Here is an 18,694-nt window from a genome sequence, read left to right as displayed (position 1 = left end):
CTTCTATGGTGGACCTGTACAGAGAAGACCCTAAAAGGAGAACCTTTTTGGCAACCATGGCCGGAGATCACAGTAGTGACGGACGCCTCACTCCTGGGGTGGGGAGCTCATGCTAACAATTTGACAATCAGCGGTCATTGGTCTCCGTCAGAGTCCAAACTACATATCAATCTTTTAGAGCTGAGGGCAATCAGACTAGCGCTGAAGGCCTTCCTGCCATCTGTCAGGGGAAAGAATGTCCTGATAATGACGGACAACACAGTGGCCATGCACTACCTAAACAAAAGGGGAGGTGTGGGGTCGCTACCCCTGTGCAGAGAGGCAATGCAGCTCTGGTATTGGGCGATTCTGGAGGGAATCTCTTTAACGGCAATTCATCTAGCTGCGGAAGAGAATATGACGGCAGATGCTCTGAGCAGGCAGAGCACGGTGTCCCACTAATGAGAACTGGCTCAGGAAGTAATTCAATAGATTTTTGCCCTTTGGGGAACCCCTCAGGTAGACCTATTCGCAACCAGTACCAACCGAAAATGCGAAAGGTATTGCTCAAGGGAATTTCCTCCGAGGGGAGCCCTGGGGGACGCGTTTTTGGTGGATTGGAATTTCCCACTATTATATGCGTTCCTTCCGATTCCAGTCATTCCTCAGGTCATCAGGAGGCTGAGACGCTTCTGGAACCGCATGATCCTAATTGCCCCGGATTGGGCCAGGAGAACGTGGTATCCGGATCTTCTAGATATGTCCATCTGTCCTCCAGTACGTCTTCCTCAGAGAGAGAACCTTCTCTCTCAAATGGAAGGTCAGGTTCTCCACCCAGAGATCAGAACACTCAACCTTCATGCTTGGTATCTGAAAGGCTGAGGTACAGGGATTGGAACCTTCCAGATGATGTTATGGAGGTGTTGCTTTCAGCAAGAAGGCCAACAACAAAGTCTCTAAACCGTTGCCTTTGGAAAAAGTTTTGCAACTGGTGCAGAGAAAAGAATGTCGATCCGGAATAGAACATAGAAAAGGAAGTACTATCTTTCCTTCTGACCCTAGCACATAGAGGTCTGAATATCGGAACAATAAAAGGTTACCTTGCAGCGCTTTCTATTTTCAAGCGCTCATCGGAAGAATGCTCCTACTTCAAAATTCCTTTGATAACACAATTCCTAAAAGGTCTCACTAATTTGTTTCCTCCTCACCCATTTCAAGTACCGATTTGGGATCTAAATTTAGTCCTAAAATTCTTAATGTGTGCCCCTTTTGAGCTTATGCACACGTGTCCATTAAGATTACTAACATAGAAAACAGCCTTTTTGGTTGCTCTAACATCGGCAAGAAGAGTGAACGAATTGCAGGCACTGTCTGGGCCACCCTATAATGTGTTCCATAAGGACAGAGTTGTATTGAGGGTTAAACCATCATTTTTACCAAAAGTAATATCTGATTTTCATTTAAGTCAGAAAATTGTTTTACCCTAATTCTATCCTCCACCTCATCCTTCTAAGGAAGAAGAAAGATTACACAGACTGGATCCAAAAAGAGCTTTAAGCTTTTACATCTCTGTACTTTCTAGGCTTGGACAAGCAGTTGTTGATAGGCTACACAGGAAGGAAGTTGGGTCAATCGGTAACAAAACAGACAATTTCACTATGGATCGTACTTTGCATTTCAGAATGCTACAGACTAGCACAAAAAGACCCACCAGAAGGGTTGAGGGCTCATTCCACCAGAGGCATCGCCTCTTCAAAGAGGTGTCCCAATAAGGTCCATTTGCGAAGCAGCAACATGGTCTTCACTTCACACCTTCTCAAAATTCTATAGCCTGGATGCTTCCCAGTTTAGGGAGCTGACTTTTGGAAAAGCAGTGCTTTGTTTCGCCATCTAAAGGCATTGATATAAAAAAAAAAAATTTAAAAAAATCTGACCCCTCCTCCAGAGAAAGTAACAAAATACTGCTTTGGGAGTCTATCTAAGATCAGGAATACGTTGGAGGACACAATCCACTCGAAGAACAAGTTACTTACCAACTGGTAACGTTCTTTCGATTGGATGTTCCTCCAACGTATTCCTCATCGCCCTCCCAACCTACCCCTCTGTAGATTTTTCTGGGTCATTGCCATCTCAAATCTCGCAAGGCTGATACCTGTCTGCCTGCACAATCTACACAGTACAAGATCACAGGCAAAAAAAGGGGGAAAAACAGAACTGAGGCCAACGGGCGCCGCACGTGCTACTTACACACGCGCATGCTACTTATACACGCGTGTGCTACTTATACACCCGATGATGTCACCCTCGACGGAGGCCTTCGAGGGTCCATCGACTCGACGACATCGACGCACGGCGCCCTCTGCCGAAATAATTTCCGAAGAGCAGCAAAGCTGGATGGAATACATCTAAGATGAGGAATACTTGGAGGAACATCCACTCGAAAGAACGTTACCAGTTGGTAAGTAACTTGTTCTTCTCCATTGTAAACTGGCAGGGATTGAATACTTTTTAAAGGGGTATGCTGTTTTCAGCACTCGAAGTGGGGTTCCATTTCACACCTGTACAGGGCTTCCACCCAGGCGACTTCTCCTACTTTTGCTAGATTGACTACTACTTCCTAGAGTTATATGAAGGCTGGCTAAACTTGGGAATACTATCATATCATGCAACGCTTGGCGTTGCATGCAAATCTGTTGTTGGGTGGTTTTTTGCGTCTATTTAACTCTGTGTTGCTGATGGGTTTCATCACCTGAATGCCTGCACTGATGAGGTTTAGACATTCCGATTAAAGTTGTAACTTGGATAGCCTCTGGGCCATTAGTGGAACCCTGAGCTCCTTTAGTACCTCTTTCTGCTCCTGGCAAGAGTTGGATATTTTTCCATCAGCTGGAAGACTGGGTCATGGATATCAACTCTTGTGTCTTTAGGAATTGGGGATACAGCGAAGACTGACTTTAAGGAACTTGTTAGCGTTGCTAGAAGGTTGTTTCCAAAGCGTATTCTATTGACAGGGTTTCCAAATATGGTGGACGAAACTCTTGCTGATCGATGTGACTGAGGATTTCGGTTTCGCTCTTAGCAGGGGCTTATGCTGGTAGAGGATAGAAACGTCACTCATTCGAAACAAAGTAAAATACTGGGCCCACAATCAATACAGACAAATATATAAGTACTTAAAGATTAATGTGCATTGAGTTATGAACAGTTATAAGGTAAGTAACTACACAATTCTATTCATGAAACATTAAAATGTTCACGCCAGCTCCCCATTTTAAATGGTAAAACAGCGAATCAGTTGCATTTACGATAGATTATACCATCACAAATGTGGAAGGTTATCGAGGTTAAACATAATATAGGCACACCTGTAAAATTACCAGCACTGGCTTGATAAGTCCAGCCTTAGAACCTGAACATTTGTCATATAAGAGTCACAGGAAAGTAAGCAGTCCCACTTTATCAGAGGTTTTAGTCAATACGGAATGTCATACCACAGGCTAACCTAAGACAAAGTCAAAAGGCAAATGTAGTTGTGCTTCCCAGCTGAAAGTATGTACCTGCAGGTTTCCGGAGGGAAAAAAGTGAAACCGCCACTAATTTGGGTTGTCAGAGGGACACCACAACAGATCCCTACATCCAGGGTCCATCATCAAAGACAATGGATATCAGCTGGTAAGGACTTTGGGCCCTATAGAGATTCACAAGGCCCGGCATGGGAGCATAAAGGGTATGCAAGCACCCAGGAGACCCACACAAGAGTGCCAGTGACCCCGGGTAAGTCAGAAGACTTAGGAGAAGACTATACATGCTGATGGTTGCATTGAAGAAGGAACAGGTGCAGAGGTGAGCTTCGGGGTTGGAATGGATTCATCTGGCAGTGGTTCGTGTCTCTGATTCAGAACACAGTTACAGAAGATGCCTGTAGCTAGACATTCAGGATCGAGGTGAAGGAAGACCTCTCTTTGAAGTTCCACAATACTGTAGAAGGGCAAGTAAAGCAACTGCCAGTGCCTTCAAGTGACTCAGCATGGGCCTGCTGGCAATGAGTAGATCCGTAGCTTCGATGACCTAACTCTGCATGAGGGCCAGGAGAAACAGCAGGGCCATGAAGCTGTTCCTTAGTCACGCAGCACAGCCAGCATGTACCGCAGCTCTGCATATAGGTTACCCGCTTAGTTGTCCCCACTGGTTTAAGGGAGGGAGGCATAAGGGAGGGAGGCACAAGTGGTATGCATCCCATTATCGAGAGATGCAAATATTTGCCGTAAGTCACTTTTCTTGGACATAGTCTGTTTCAGCAACACTCTGGGCATTGAGAACCCTGAAGGATACTTTGTATTTCAGTTCTAATGGTTAACAACGATGACTCCAAAACGTCCCCCGATGCACAAAATGCTGGTATGTGGTTGTCGTCGGCTCAATTATCAGGAACAATGCACCATTCAAACTGAGAGGTTTTCCAGTTCTGTAGATAACCAGCTTGGACGTCAAAGTGAGGAAATGGATTAGGATTGTGTGACCCTAAACCAGTCCATACCAGTTCCATGCACCCATCTGCCCTTCCTGCTCTCTGGATAGGGCCCACAAAGAGGCTTGACCATACATGCCCATTCCTACCTTTGAACAAGAGGATGATGGTAACCAAAGTCAGTGATCCACAAGTACAGGGCTGAAACAAAGTAGTCATTGTGCCCATTGTAGTAGACAAAAGGTGCATTTGCAGTAAAAGTGCCGGTGCATAGTAGTGCACCAGAAAACATAACATTGGATATACAGCCACTAACTCGCCAGGAACATACTTTCAAGTGTGAAAAATACATTTTCATACACTAGTATCCATAAAGGAAGTTACACTGCACAAAAGGTTTAAATGGATCCCTCTCCTCTCTCTCCTCTCTCTCCTCTCCTTTCACTCAGCTCACTCACATCTCTTCTCGAATGGATTGTGTCCTCCCACTTATTCCTCATCTTATGATAGTTCCATATCCAGCTTCAGCTGCTTCGGGAATATTTTCCAGCAGAGGGCGCTGTGCATCAATGTCAGTCGACTTGATGTCCCTCTGAGGCCTCCGTCTCGATGTCAAAGTCATCGATGGTATAAAGCGCGCGCAGTGACCATTGGCTTCAGTTCCATTTTTCTGTGAAAGTTATCGTTTTGGATACTGTACGCTTCGGTTCCCTATCGAGAACCTTGGAGTATAATTCTTGAAAAGGGCCTCATCATCAGTGTCTTTGACTCTGAGATCAGGGTTTAAGAAGTACCAAGATTGTGGGGTGAAGATGTCCCTTACAAACCCCCATTGGGTGTGTCTGTGGTGCCTCGGTTCCTCTCACGCTACCTTCGAATGTAAGGCCTGCCTATCGATAACGGCGAAAGCCCTGAAAGAGCGAAGAGGAAAATTAGTGGCAGGTAGGTAAAAATTCCCTTCGAAGACCCCGCCGAAAAAAGTGTCTTCAGATGAGTCGAGAAATATTTCTCCTTGTCGTAAAAAGACTGAGATCAAGATCACACAGTGGTTCTCACCACTCGTCATCTTCACGACGTTCGAGGAAAAGGCACCTTAGTTTGCCATCCTCGTTGTCGAGTTCATCCCCAGAATGGGTTAAATGCCCGAAGTAATCAGCCTCTCCAGTTGAGTGGGAGAAGTTCAGAATCAAAATGAACGTTTTAGAGAATGCAGCCTTGACCCTCTCGAACACTTATGAAAACCATGCCCAGGTCTAAAAACTCGACAAAAGATGACGGCAAAAGCCATGCGCCCTCGGGCCTGGAAGGCAAAGAAAAATCTCCTAGAGTGCGGTCGAATTATCTCTCGAGTCGAGACCAATCCTCCTCGAGGAAGAAGTCATCAGCGCCGAAAGACTCCTCATAGGCCCATGCTCGCAGTCGGACACGCCCTCGACGTCGACTGTGACAGATTTCAGCAACTCCATCGAGGATCACAGAAAAGGTGTATATACACCATTACCAAGAAAGGATTTCTTTGAATCACTTTCTACGATTTATGAAGAAGCATAAGAATTCTTTCTATGATTCACAACCTTTTGGTCTTCAGTTTGGAACACCTGGGGTCCCAGAGCATTTGATCTCTGAGGAATCCAGGATAAAAATGCAAAATGCAAGTGGACTAGATACGTCCCCAGAATTAGAGTGTTTGAGACCGGACCCTGCTGACCATGCTGAAGGGTCTTGTAGACATTTAATGTCTGGGGTGGTAGAATATATGGGGTGAAAAAACCCACACCAATATACAAACAGGATGATCTGACTGACATCCTAGATAAAGGACCCCAGGAGTAGCCTATTCTTCCTTTTCATGTGGCATTGCAAAGGAGAGCGAGTACAAATTAGTAGACGCCAGAGTTGATTCCGGCAGTGAATAAAAAATTAACATAAAAATACAGGGCGCCCATTAGTGACCCCAGTTACTTGACGAAGCATCCCACTCCTGAAAGTTTGGTGGTACAAGCTGCCACGTCAACCTCTAAACAGAACGCATACTCGACTATTCCCCGGGACACAGATAACAAGCGTTATGACGCTCGGGCCAAGAAAGTTTTCTCTGCTGAAGTATGGCCCTAAAGTTGACAAATGCTACGTGCACGTTGGCCAGATTCAATCATACTATTTGGGAATGTGTAGCCATGGTGGCCGATCATATCCTTGAAGTGGAGACAAGTGACTGCTTTTTAAATCTAGTCAAGGATGGGAACGATGCAATGTGCGAATCCCTCCAGGCAGGTCTCGACACTGCTGACAGCATCAGCAGGTCCATGGCGGTTATTACAGTGATGCACAGATTTGCCCGGTTTTGCTCCAGAAGTGCAATCCAGATTGCTTAACATGCCCTTTGATGGCACACATGTATGGTAACAAGGCTGACCAGAGCCTGGAGAAATTGCAGACCTCTAAAGCGGCAGCAAAGTCCCTTTGTGCTGCTATTAGACAGCCACAAAACCGCCCCACCGTCACACCTTGGAGAGGCAGGTCTTTTCGCTTTTACTCCTCAGTTGGAAGGGGAGAGGACTGTTCAATACAAGAGGTCAGAAAAGATTTCCTGTGGTGGACGGGGAAGAGGTACTGGAACGGCCCAGGCAACGGCAGTTTTTTCATCAGCCACTGCTCCAGCCGCCTCAAAACCTGTCTGAAGACTTAGTATGCAAGACCCCAGTGGGAGGCAGACTCTCAATGCATCTGGCGGGCCATTACTTCCGATGCATTGGCATTGGAAATAGTTGCCCAGGTTTACTACCTTCCCTTTCTAAAAAAAGCCTAAGTCATCCACCGGGGAACAACTCTTTCAAAGTTCCAGATCCGCTGTTTATGCAGGAAATCTTGACTCTGCTAGAGAAAGGTGCTATAGAACCAGTACCTGTAGCGGAGAGGAACAAGGGTTGGTACTCCTGTACTTGCCAATTCCAAAAATTGACCGAGGATTGAGACCCATTTTGGACTTAAGAGACTTAAACAAATTCCTCAGGAAGGACAAGTTCAAGATGGTTACCCTTTCTCAGATCCTTCAGGCCCTCCAGCTTCAGGACTGGATGGTATCATTAGACCTTCAGGATGCTTACTTTCATGTGCCAATCCATCACAAGTATAGACGGTACCTGAAGTTCGCCGTTGGCGGTTCTCATTATCAGTTTTGAGTTCTGCCATTTGGGCTGAACTCCGCCCTGAGGGTTTTCACCAAGTTAATGGTGGTGATAGCAGCGAGTCTCAGGAGAGGGGGGGATTCACGTCAACCCCTACCTGGATGATTGGCTGATCAGGACCAGTTCCCCCGAACAAGCCCTGGAACATCTCAGCTCCATCTGTCACTCTCTTCACAGACTGGGCTTCTCCCTCAATTTCAAGAAGTCTCACATGATACCACCTCAAAGACTCCAATTAATTGGATCAGTCCTGGATGCATCCCTGGGAAATGCCTTGCCACCAGAGGTGCAGGCTCCAGATATTCTCCAGATGGTCACCAAATTCCAAAGTGCCCAGCATCTCCCGGCCATCGACTTCCTGAGGTTGCTCTGCCTCATATCATCCTGCATTTTTGTGGTGCCAGAGGCGCGCCTGTGAATGTGATCTTTCCAGTGGGCTCTCAAGACTCAATTCTCAGGCAGGATGTCAGATCACCTTCAGGTTCCAAAGAGTGCCGCTCAGGATCTCCTATGGTGTGCCTGCGAGGACAACATTTTGAAGGGAGTACCATTTTGGCAACCATGGCCGGAGAAGGTAGTAACGGATGCCTCACTCACAGGGTGGGGAGCACATACCACAACCTGACAATCAGCGGTCGCTGGTCTCCATCGGAGTCCAAACTACATATCAACCTTTTGGAGCTGAGGGCAATCAGACTAGCGCTGAAAGCCTTTCTGCCCTCTGTAAGGGGAAAGAATGTCCTGATAAAGATTGACAACACAGTGGCCATGTACTACCTCAAAAAGAGAGGTGTATGGTCACTACCACTGTGCAGATAAGGCAATGTAGCTCTGGTACTTGGCAATTCAAGAAGGAATCTCCCTATCAGCAGTTCACCTAGCCACAGTGGAGAATACGACAGTGGGCTCTCTGAGCAGACAGAGCGCATTCTCCCGGTCACCAAACGAGTGGGAACTAACTCAGGAAGTCCTTCAAGAGATTTTCACCCTTTGGGGAAACCCCCCCCCCCCCCAAGGAGCTCTAGGAGACGTGTTCGTAGTGGACTGGGAATTTCCACCCATGTACACATTTCCTCCTAATTCCCGTCATTCCCCAAGGGAGGGGGGGGTGAGGGAGGGTGGGAGAGAGCGAGAGAGGGAGAGGGAGAGGGAGTAATGGGGGCAGGGTGAGTGGGTAATGGGGGAAGGGGGAGGGAATTTTTTTTTTTTTTAAGGCAGAAGGCCAGCATCAAAGTCTTTGTGCCAGGTATCTTGCAGCTCTCTCTCCTCTGAAGAGGTATCTTTCTTCAAGATTCCCCTTGTGATACATTCTTAAAAGGACTGCCAAATACATTTCCCACCAGTCCCATTTCAAGTGCCAACTTGGGACCTCAACTTGGTATTCAGATTTCTCGTGTGCTTCTTTTGAGCCTATTCATACCTGCCCTTTAAAGTTATTAACCTTAAAGACCGTCCTTTTAGTGGCCATTACATGAGCCCATAGAGTGAGTGAACTTCAGGCCTTGTTCTGCAAGCCTCCTTATACGATCTTCAATAACGTGGTCCTTAAGGTGAAACCGACCTTCTTACCTAAGATAGTGTCTGAGTTCCATTTAACTCAGAAAATAATTGTTCCTTCATTTTAGTCTCCTCATCCTGCAAAGGAAGAGGAGAGATTACACAGGCTTTACCCTAGTCTTGCACTGACATTTTCCATCTCCAGGATGTCAACTTTTTGTAAGTTACACAGGGCACAAGTCGAGTATGGGAATTTCGAAACAAACTTTGTCAAAATTGATTATTTTGGAAATATCAGAATGCTTCAGATTAGCAGGGAAGAATCCCCCGGCGGGTCTTGAAGCTCATTCAACCAGGGGCATGGCTACCTTCTCTGCAATAGAGGGGTGTCCCAATTAAAGATATTTGTGCAGCAGCCACATGGTTGTCCGTACACACCTTTACCAACCACTATCATCTGGACTCTTCCTCAAGCCGGGAAATTTTATTTGGTAAGGCAGTGCTACATTCCGTGCACACAGACCTATGAAGGAGCTCGTAAATTATTATGAGTCTGAAAATTCTGACTCCCTCCTACAGGAATACATACACTGCTTTGGGAGTTTATCATAAGATGAGGCATACTTGGGCGAACACAATCCATTCGAAGAACAAGTAACTTAGCCATGGTAACGTTCTTTCGACTGGATGTTCCTCCCTCATATTCCTCATTGCCCCTCCCAACCTGCCCCACAATTTTCCTTGTGCTTGCAGTCTTCGCTTTTTCAGGGGAAATAACTGTTGGGTGTAGGATATCCTATACATGGTTTTAAAACGGAACTGAAGTCAACTGTCGCTGCGCGCACTTTATACCATCGATGTCGACATCGAGACAGAGGCCTCAGAGGAACATCGAGTTGACCGACATCGACGTGTAGCACCCTCTGCTGAAAAAAGTTCTTAGGCAGCTGAAGCTGGATATGGAAATATCATAAGATGAGGAATACGCCTGAGAATGAGATCCCTTCAATAGCCTCTCCGATTGCAATGGTCCCAGTTTGCAGGACAGAGGAGCCGTAGGGTAACTACCTCTGTGGAGCGAGGCAATGCAGCTCTGGTATTGGGCTATTCAAGAAGGAATCTCCCTAACCGCAGTTCACTTAGTCAGGGAGGAGAACACAGCGGCCGACGCTCTGAGCAGGCAGAGCACGGTCTCCCACGAGTGGGAACTAGCTTAGGAAGTCCTTCAAGATATCCTCGCCCTTTGGGGAACCCCTCAAGTGGATCTGTTTGCGACCGGTGCAACCGGAAGTGCGTGCTGTACTGCTCATAGGAATTTCCTCAGAGAGGAGCTCTAGGAGACTGGTTCGTGGTGGTTTGGGAATTCCCACCACTGTATGCGTTTGCTCCAGTCCCGTCATTCCTCAGTACTCAGGAGGTTGAGGAAGTTCGGGAGCCACATGATCCTCATTGCCCTGGATTGGGCCAGGAGAGCGTGCTACCCGGACCTTCTGGACATTTCCATCTGTCCTCCAATACGTCTTCCACAAAGAGAGGCTCTTCTCTCACAAGAGGAAGGTCGGGTTCTCCATCCAGTGGTCAACACTCTCAACCTTCGCGCTTGGTTTATGAAAAGTTGTGGTACAAGGATTGGGACCTCCCTGATGACGTGATGGAGGTGTTGCTTTCGGCCAGATGGCCAGCAACAAAGTCTCTGTATGGTTGCCGTTGGAATACGTTTTGCGACTGGTGCAGAGACAAGAATGTTGATCCTTTTCAGTGTACAACGCTGGATGTTTTATCCTTTCTGCTTTCATTAGCGCACAAAGCTCTTCAGGTTGGAACCATTAAGTGTTACCTGCAGAGCTTTCAATTTTTAAGCATTCATCAGAGGAATGCTCCTATTTCAAGATTCCTTTGATCACTCAGTTTCTAAAAGGTCTCACAAATGTGTTCCTGCCATCTACATTTCAAGGTCTGGTTTGGGACCTCAGCCTTGTTTTACAATTTCTGATAGGTGCACTGTTTGAACCCTTACACACATGACCATTGAGGTTGTTAACCTTTAAGACAATACTATTGGTTGCTCTTACATCTGCACGTAAGGTGAGCGAGTTGCAAGCACTTTCTTCCAAGCCACCCTTTACTATATTCCACAAGGACAGGGTTGTGTTGAGGGTGAAACCCTCCTTCCTCCTTAAGGTTGTTTCAGACTTTCACTTAAGTCAGAAAATTGTGTTGCTGACATTCTATCCTCCTCCACATCCTAGTAAGGATGAGGAGAGGCTACATAGGTTGGACCTTAGGAGAGCACTAAGCTTTAATATTTCCAGAATGTCCAAACTGAGAGTGGGCGACCAATTCTTTGTAGGGTATACGAGACACAGACCAGGCCAGGCTATTTCTAAACAGACCTTGTCTAGGTGGATTATCCTCACAATATCTGAATGCTACAGACTGGCAGGCAGGGACCCTCCTGTGGGCTTGCATGCTCATTCCACCAGAGGCATGGCCACTTCGACAGCCCTGTAGAGGGGTGTCCCTATTAAAAATATCTGTGATGCTGCAAAGTGGTCATCAATACACACGTTTACTAAGCGTTACGCTCAGGATACTTCCCATGCTTAGGATGTTGCTTTTGGTAAGGCAGTCCTTTGCTGTGCCCTTTAAAACTTCTGCATGTCTAAATTCTTCACACTCTCATGGATACTGCTTTGGGAATCTGTCAAAGATGAGGAATACGTTGGAGGACACAATCAATTCGAAGAACAACCTGGTAACGTTCTTTCGACTGGATGTTCTTCCAACATATTCCTCATCGCCCTCCCAACCTACCCCTCTTTTGAATTTCCCATGCTATTACAGCCTTCGTTCCATCAAGGCTTAGCACTGACCTGCCCATGTTTATGGGCACTTCTGCTACATGAGGAGAAAAACAGAACTGAGGCAAAGGGCCGCCATGCGTGCTATTTATAACATCCAATGACATCACCCTCGACGGAGGCCTTCGAGGGTCATCGACTTGATGCCATTGACGCAGTGTTCCCTTCGCTGAATATTTTTTCCGAAGCAGCCAAAGCTGGACATTACATGTCAAAGATGAGGAATACGTTGGAGAAACATCCAGTCGAAAGAAAGTTACCCAGGGGTAAGTAACTTTTTCTTTTCTCTCCTCTCTCTCTCTCTCTTCACCAGCCTTGGCGACTAGCTATGCCTTGGTGCAAGACTAGAGATGCAGGAAGTGGTATGTAAAAAGAGCCAGCAAATATGCTGGGTTCTCCAAAGATGGGGTTAGAAAGCAGCAAAAAGGAATGTTTGACCAGAAAACATTTAAAGCCTTAAATTAGACCCTTAAAGTGAATACAATTAGGCAGAAGTTGTCTGGGTTGGTGCTCTGGAATAGTTATTACCACTGATGATCAGTTTGTACCGTCCTACTTTGAGGCTCCAATAGGTTTGATTTATTGTTCCGAAGAGACTCTTGGCCGGTGCTGGGAGACTATTATTGTCTGTTAACCCAGGCAATATGCTACCCATGGATTAATTCACAATTGTCTGAATCCGAATCCCAGATTAAGTAATGCCCTTTATTCCAATGAAACAGCCGGAGGGATACACATTCCCTCCACTGGCCGAGTAATTGGGAGATAACAGGATAACAGGAACAGAAGTGCCACCCGATACCTCCTCTGATGCTGTAAAATAGAATGAACGGGGGTTATCCCCGTACAGGTTTCCCAAAGTAATGACACGTACCTGTAGGGATTAGAATAGCTCTTAATAATCGTTTGAGGTAGAAACCGGGACGGCAGCAGGAATTCCTCTTGGGCGTTGAAAAACAAATCCTGGGAACAAAGCCAAATTCAAAATCCACAATCCAAAGCAGTCATCAGCGAATAGAACTCGTTAGTAGACAAAGTTCCAAAAACGGCATCCGAAGCAATCCAAAGAGCGTTCCAATGGGGGTAGGTAATCCGGGTGACCAGTTCATCAAATCCAAATAGGAATAGCAAAGGCAGTCTGTGAAGAGAGGCCAGGGTCCAAAGTAATGAGAGCAGGATACAGACAAAGTTGCACCACTCGCCAACACGCAGTTCAGCTGAGAAGCACTGACCCATGGAAAACGCTGTGCTTTTATGCATCCGGTGTCTATATTCCAGTTATGGGGCACATAAAGTCACATCACATGAAGGAATACATGGTAGCGTGCAGCGTTCAGGGAAACAAACTTTTCACCTGTGCGGCTGTCCCTGATCCGTCACAGCAACCTCCATGTGTGCCGTTGATAACGAATAGTGACGCCCAATCGGCGTAGGAGCAGCACTATGTAGGAGCGGGTACTGTGACAACAATACATTAATTAAAGCATTCCATCTCCTGTCGCAGCAAAAGTATCAACTGACAACTTGAAGCCAAGATGTAAGGTACAAGCATTTCATTCCAAACTGAAAATAAGTGATTAGGTTTAATTGGTTCCACTTAATGGAGCTCTTGCAACAATACCAGTCTGGCTTATCTTATGGTCCAGTAACCCTCCACCCTAAAACATACACTTTTAAAACCCACTTTCCCTGTGGGAAAGTCACTGAGTCTTTGGGGAGTGAAGTACCTGGCATCTCTTTCTAGTGTGATGTCTTTATTGGCACTTATTAAACTAGTCGATGTCTCGCTACTTTTTCTGTTCTAGCAACCACCACCCCTGGCACCTTGCGTCAACTGTGAATGGTCCAGGCATCGGACTGTTTGATTACGTTTGAATTTGGTCACTGGGGTTCTCGGGCTTAATCCCTTGCCCATGCTGTATGGACCATTCCTGGGTGCTGCTACTCCACCCACGTGTCAACCTCTTTAGGAGCCTAAATTTAGAAAAGGCAATTTTTCTGCTTTCAATTCGTGTTTTTACCTTCTTTCTCGCCTCCTCAATCTTTTTCTTCACCTTATGGTCCACCATTTTTTTTTATCTGCCTCCCCTTTCCGTCTGTGTTGCTTGTCCCTCCTTCACCAATGTTAACTTTCCCTCCTTCTGCTCAAGCCTCAACTTTATTCCCTCCTTCTTAATAGTACTCTGCCCCCTCTCCATTAGTCTTAATGTTATCCTTATAGCTCCTCTGTTCCTTCTCCTCAGTTTTACCTGTCTCTTGTCCACATCCTTAAATTCCTCTGCTCCTTCTGCTGTGTTCCTAAACCCTCCAACCGAAATGATCATCTCTCATCCCCCTCCATGTGCCTTAACGTTCATCTTCTCAATTCTCCTTTCTCTCCCCTTCTCCTCTACTCCTTGTCTTAATGCCCTCCCTCCTTTTTCATAACACTACTCTCCAGCTCCTCCAACTCTGCTCATCTGTTCCTGCAACTTTCAACCTTGCTGCACTGCCATGCAGTCCTTCTCTCCATACTACAAACTGTTGACTCTCAACCTACTGTCTCCCATCCCCTTTTATACTGAAGCTTGACGACCTACAGGGCATCCAATTGCTTGAGTGGCGTCTCAGGTGTGCGGTTCTCCAAGCAGCCCTGCATCACATACGTCAGGGGATGAAGTTCTGATATTTACTAGCAAAACAAAAAGGAGTTATGGCTGGAAGGTTTTGAATTGATTTTAACTGTTGCCATTGCTCTGGTCAACACTCATTATTCAACCTTCTAAGCCATTAGTCGGGGTGAAAGATAATATGCAAATCAGGATTGGTCCCACTCTAAAAGGGGCAGTTCAGATCTGAACTGCTTTGTCACATCCCTTCTGCATGAGACCACAAGCAATCCCAGACGTGGCCTGACAGTCAAGTCCAGTGATTTGCACAGTGCTAGTTCACTTCTGCAATGGCACAGATGAATGGTATGGAATGTTGCCCAGGGCACTGCCATTTGTAAAGTTTAATTCTACACCTTCCACCATCACATTTTTTATTAGTTTATCTCACACAATGTTAATGATTATCTGACAACCCTCTGTCTCAAACCAATTTTATTCAGACACAGGTGAGTGGAAGAAGGCAGAAATAGTTATTTCACCAGGATGTTGTAAATCACATTTAAGAGTGGAAAAGATAACAAAATAAAAACCTCTGCTAATACAAAAGGTTCTGAAAGTTTGATGGAGTTTATGGAGTAAAGCCTGAAAAAAGCGTGAACCGACCTTCATGTTACATTTTTCTAAAAGGTATTTCTCATAGTAAAGCCTCCATAGCAGCATTCCCTCTATGTAAATGAGCATACTGGGGAACAGTTTAACAGTGGAGGCATCAACATTTTAGATTATGACGTACTAGATGTGTAGTAGCAGATGAAAGAAAGCGCCACCTTAAAGTTCATATTGTCAGACTTTAGACTGTCCTATATCTCACAGGAACTGATGTCAGCAGACTGACGCCCTAATGACCAAAACGTCTCCCCAGTAATAACTAGGTGCATCCTGAATGCTGGTGGGCTGGTTCCCACTGGGCGGGACAAGAGGAGACATCTTATCACAAGCGTGTGACTTTCATGCAGAAGGTGTTTGGGCAAAGAGCTGTGCTGTAGAGAAGAGGGTTAGGAGTAATCCATACCCAGAGTTGCCCAGGTGCTCAGGCTCTCCCACAGCCCCTTAAATTTATCAAGGCAGACTGCCCTGTGAGTGACCAAAATTTGTGGCAGAAGCTTGCTCATGAGCAGTCAAGATTTGGTAGACTATGTGAGGACTTGGTTGTCGAGATCGCCAGTAATGAATCGCAAGCATGTGCGGAAAAGGTCTTTCATTGGGATCTCAGCAAGTGATGGTACACCAATGACGGAGCCATCTTTTGTATAGTCAACGGTTTAAGTAGGTGGGCTGTGTCTTCTGATGGAAGCTGGGAACAAGGGGAAAACATCAGACCAGGTTTAACCCTTGTGGTGCCTCTAATGCACAAAGAGGCATGCAAAGTTGGCTGTCTGCATCAAAATCTGAGCTGATTCCTAACAGATCTTCAGATTTGTCGAAGTAGTATGTGAGCCCCTTTTACATAGTATAGTGACAGCATAGTAGCCACTATGCTAGGGGAGCATGTGTCAAGAAACATTATCTGTTAACATGAAAATCTGATCTGAAGTAAAACGCCTGGATTAGCCGATAAGGCCTATTTATTTATTTTTTAAGCTATGGAAACCTGGTTAATATTTGGCACAACAAACTTGAATACTACTCTCTGCAGTCTGCTGTCTTGGCTTTTAGAAAATCAATTTCGAAGGGATTGTGTCCTCTGACGTATTCCTTATCTTGATAGATGTCATGATTCCTGCCCCTCATGTCCACAGCCCTCCAAGATGTCAAGCTGGAGCCAGGCCACGATCAGCTACATGGCCCTCAAGGGCCTCTCCATCCCTCTAAAGACCCACTTGGAGTCAGACTTGGTGCTTGTGGCACCAGACTCACTCACTCCCATAGGAGAACATTGGGGATTGGACTTTTAGTGCATTGATGGGGACAAGATGGATACCCCCACATATTTCGGTTCCCAGAACTGCATGTGCAGTCTAGTCTTTTGGGTGTGGTTCAGCCCAGAGACACCTGGGATACCGAGAGACTATTTAAGCCACGCCCAGGCTGAGAAACATGCTTTGTGTTTTCTGCACCTGCAGTGTGACACTCACCGTGTTCGGATCGGTCTCCAGCAGGCCTGCATCTTTCTTCTGCGCTCAGCTCCTGCAAGAACAAGAACAAGAACACCGTTAGGAACAGCCTACCCTGCGGCGCTTCTGCCCATCATTCTTCGCTCCTTCTGTTCTGCTGGCATCTTCGGCGGTGTCATTCCCATCCCGGCACGCCGCTTCCTAAGGAAAAGGGAAAAGAACAGGAAAAAAAGGCATTAGTAAGCATTCAGGAAATCTTCGCTTATTTTTAAAGACTGTACAAGCTTCAAACGCTTACCTGAATCCCAGCCGCTCTGGGGGAACTCTGTCTCCGGAACTTCTCATCCATCTGCAAGAGGCAAAAGACACTCCAGGTTAGCGTGGAAACATCTAGAGGCGCTGCGTACCGCGCTTACTCACCGCATTTCTTCTCCATAACTGGCATCCACGCTGAAAACATCGTGGCACCTAAAAGACACAAAAAAGGAACTCAGTTCAATACAAATACAAAAGGGGTGCATCGCTCATCGTGCTCTCACTCACCTTCAGCGCTACTCATCTCAGCAGCACGCTGCCATCCCCGGACGCCGGCAATCATATAAGGAAGGAAAGAAAGGAACGAAGTTAGAGAACTGTTCAAAAGACTCATTATACTTACCTGTAGGGCTCTTACCAGTGAAGTAACTAGGCAGCAACGAGCCCGCGTCAATCAACGCGCCCCTGCGCTGAAAGCAGGACGGAGAGCACACTTTCCAAGAAAACAAGGTGAGCTGTGGATCAAAGGGTAGGGTTGGACCCCAGGGAAGAAGGGGTTCAAGCACACAGAGACAATAGGGAGTTAAACTCTACCAATCCTGTGTTTCAGGCCCAGTCTCCAATCGAGTAGACTCCAGGGAAGGGTTTGAGGTCATAAGAGGTCAGAACAGGCTGAGTGACGTCCCCATGGATACCAGGTGAGCGTTAGAATAGATTACATTCCAGCTTGCTGGCCTCGGAAATTTTTTCAGTCGAGGGCGCGGCGCATCGACGTCCCTCGAGCTGGTGTCCCTCGACAGCCTCCGTCTCTGCGTCGACGTCATCGTGCATATAAATAGACTCATGCAGCGTTGCTCAGTTCTGTTTTTCCGCGCTTCGTGGGCCTCGGAATCGTGTTGCTCAGTTCTTTCTTCAAGAAGATTCAACTTATTCTTCGAAGATATCATCTTTATTTGATGGCTTCCTCATCCGAACCGTCGACCACACGGTCCGACTTCAAAAAGTGTCGTGATTGTGGGAAGAAAATGTTGTTGACGGATCCTCACAGGATCCATTTGTGGTGCCTGGGATCGGAGCATCACTGTTCGGAATGCGAGGACTGTATTTCCATGACGGCGAAAGCCTTGAAGGAGCTTAAGGGGAAGCTTGAAAGAGGTAAGACTCTTAAAACTTCTACTCCCTCGAATGTTTCTTCGGCAGAGTCGAGACATTCGTCTCCTCACCGTCACAGGAAACATTCCCGTTCAAGGTCTCAAAGCGGTTCCCATCAGTCTTCGAGATCGAAACACACTAAGAAGAGGCGTTGTAGATCTCCCTCTTCTTCTTCTTCTGTCTCCCCAGAAAGGGTCACCTGCCCCACGAAACACAGCTCTCCAGCTAAGTGGGATGAATTCCGTAAGAAAATGCTTAGCGCCATCAAGAAAGCGACCTCGACCCCCTCGGAGACGGCTAAAGGTGATACCCTGGGTGAAAGACCTGAAAAAATCAAAACGCTGCGAGTCATTACACCCGGCGAAAGAAACTACCCAAGAGCGTTCTGAACCCTCGAGTATAGGCAGAAAAACTGCGTCATCGACTCAGTCATCGAAGGTTTCTTCGACTCATAAATCTGCGTCATTGATGCCTTTGTCGAAGGGTCCGTCGACGCATAAATCGGTTGCATCGACACCGTCTTCGACGACTATGTCGACGCCAATAAAAGACAGGCCTACAGCTGTCACTACATCTCAGACAGTAGAGG

The 18,694-nt window shown here is 46.4% G+C and overlaps 1 protein-coding gene across 3 annotated transcripts in view; it reads left to right on the top strand.

Moving 5' to 3' along the window:
* Positions 1-18,694, top strand: part of LRCH4 (leucine rich repeats and calponin homology domain containing 4) — a 1,212,507-nt gene that overhangs the window by 807,273 nt on the left and 386,540 nt on the right. The window lies entirely within an intron of this gene.

Source organism: Ambystoma mexicanum, chromosome 1p, assembly GCF_040938575.1.
Source record: "Ambystoma mexicanum isolate Mex_15411 chromosome 1p, UKY_AmexF1_1, whole genome shotgun sequence".
Classification (NCBI taxonomy): Eukaryota; Metazoa; Chordata; class Amphibia; order Caudata; family Ambystomatidae; genus Ambystoma; species Ambystoma mexicanum.
Note: the sequence above shows the minus strand (reverse complement) of the source record. Positions and strands in the feature narration are given on the sequence as shown.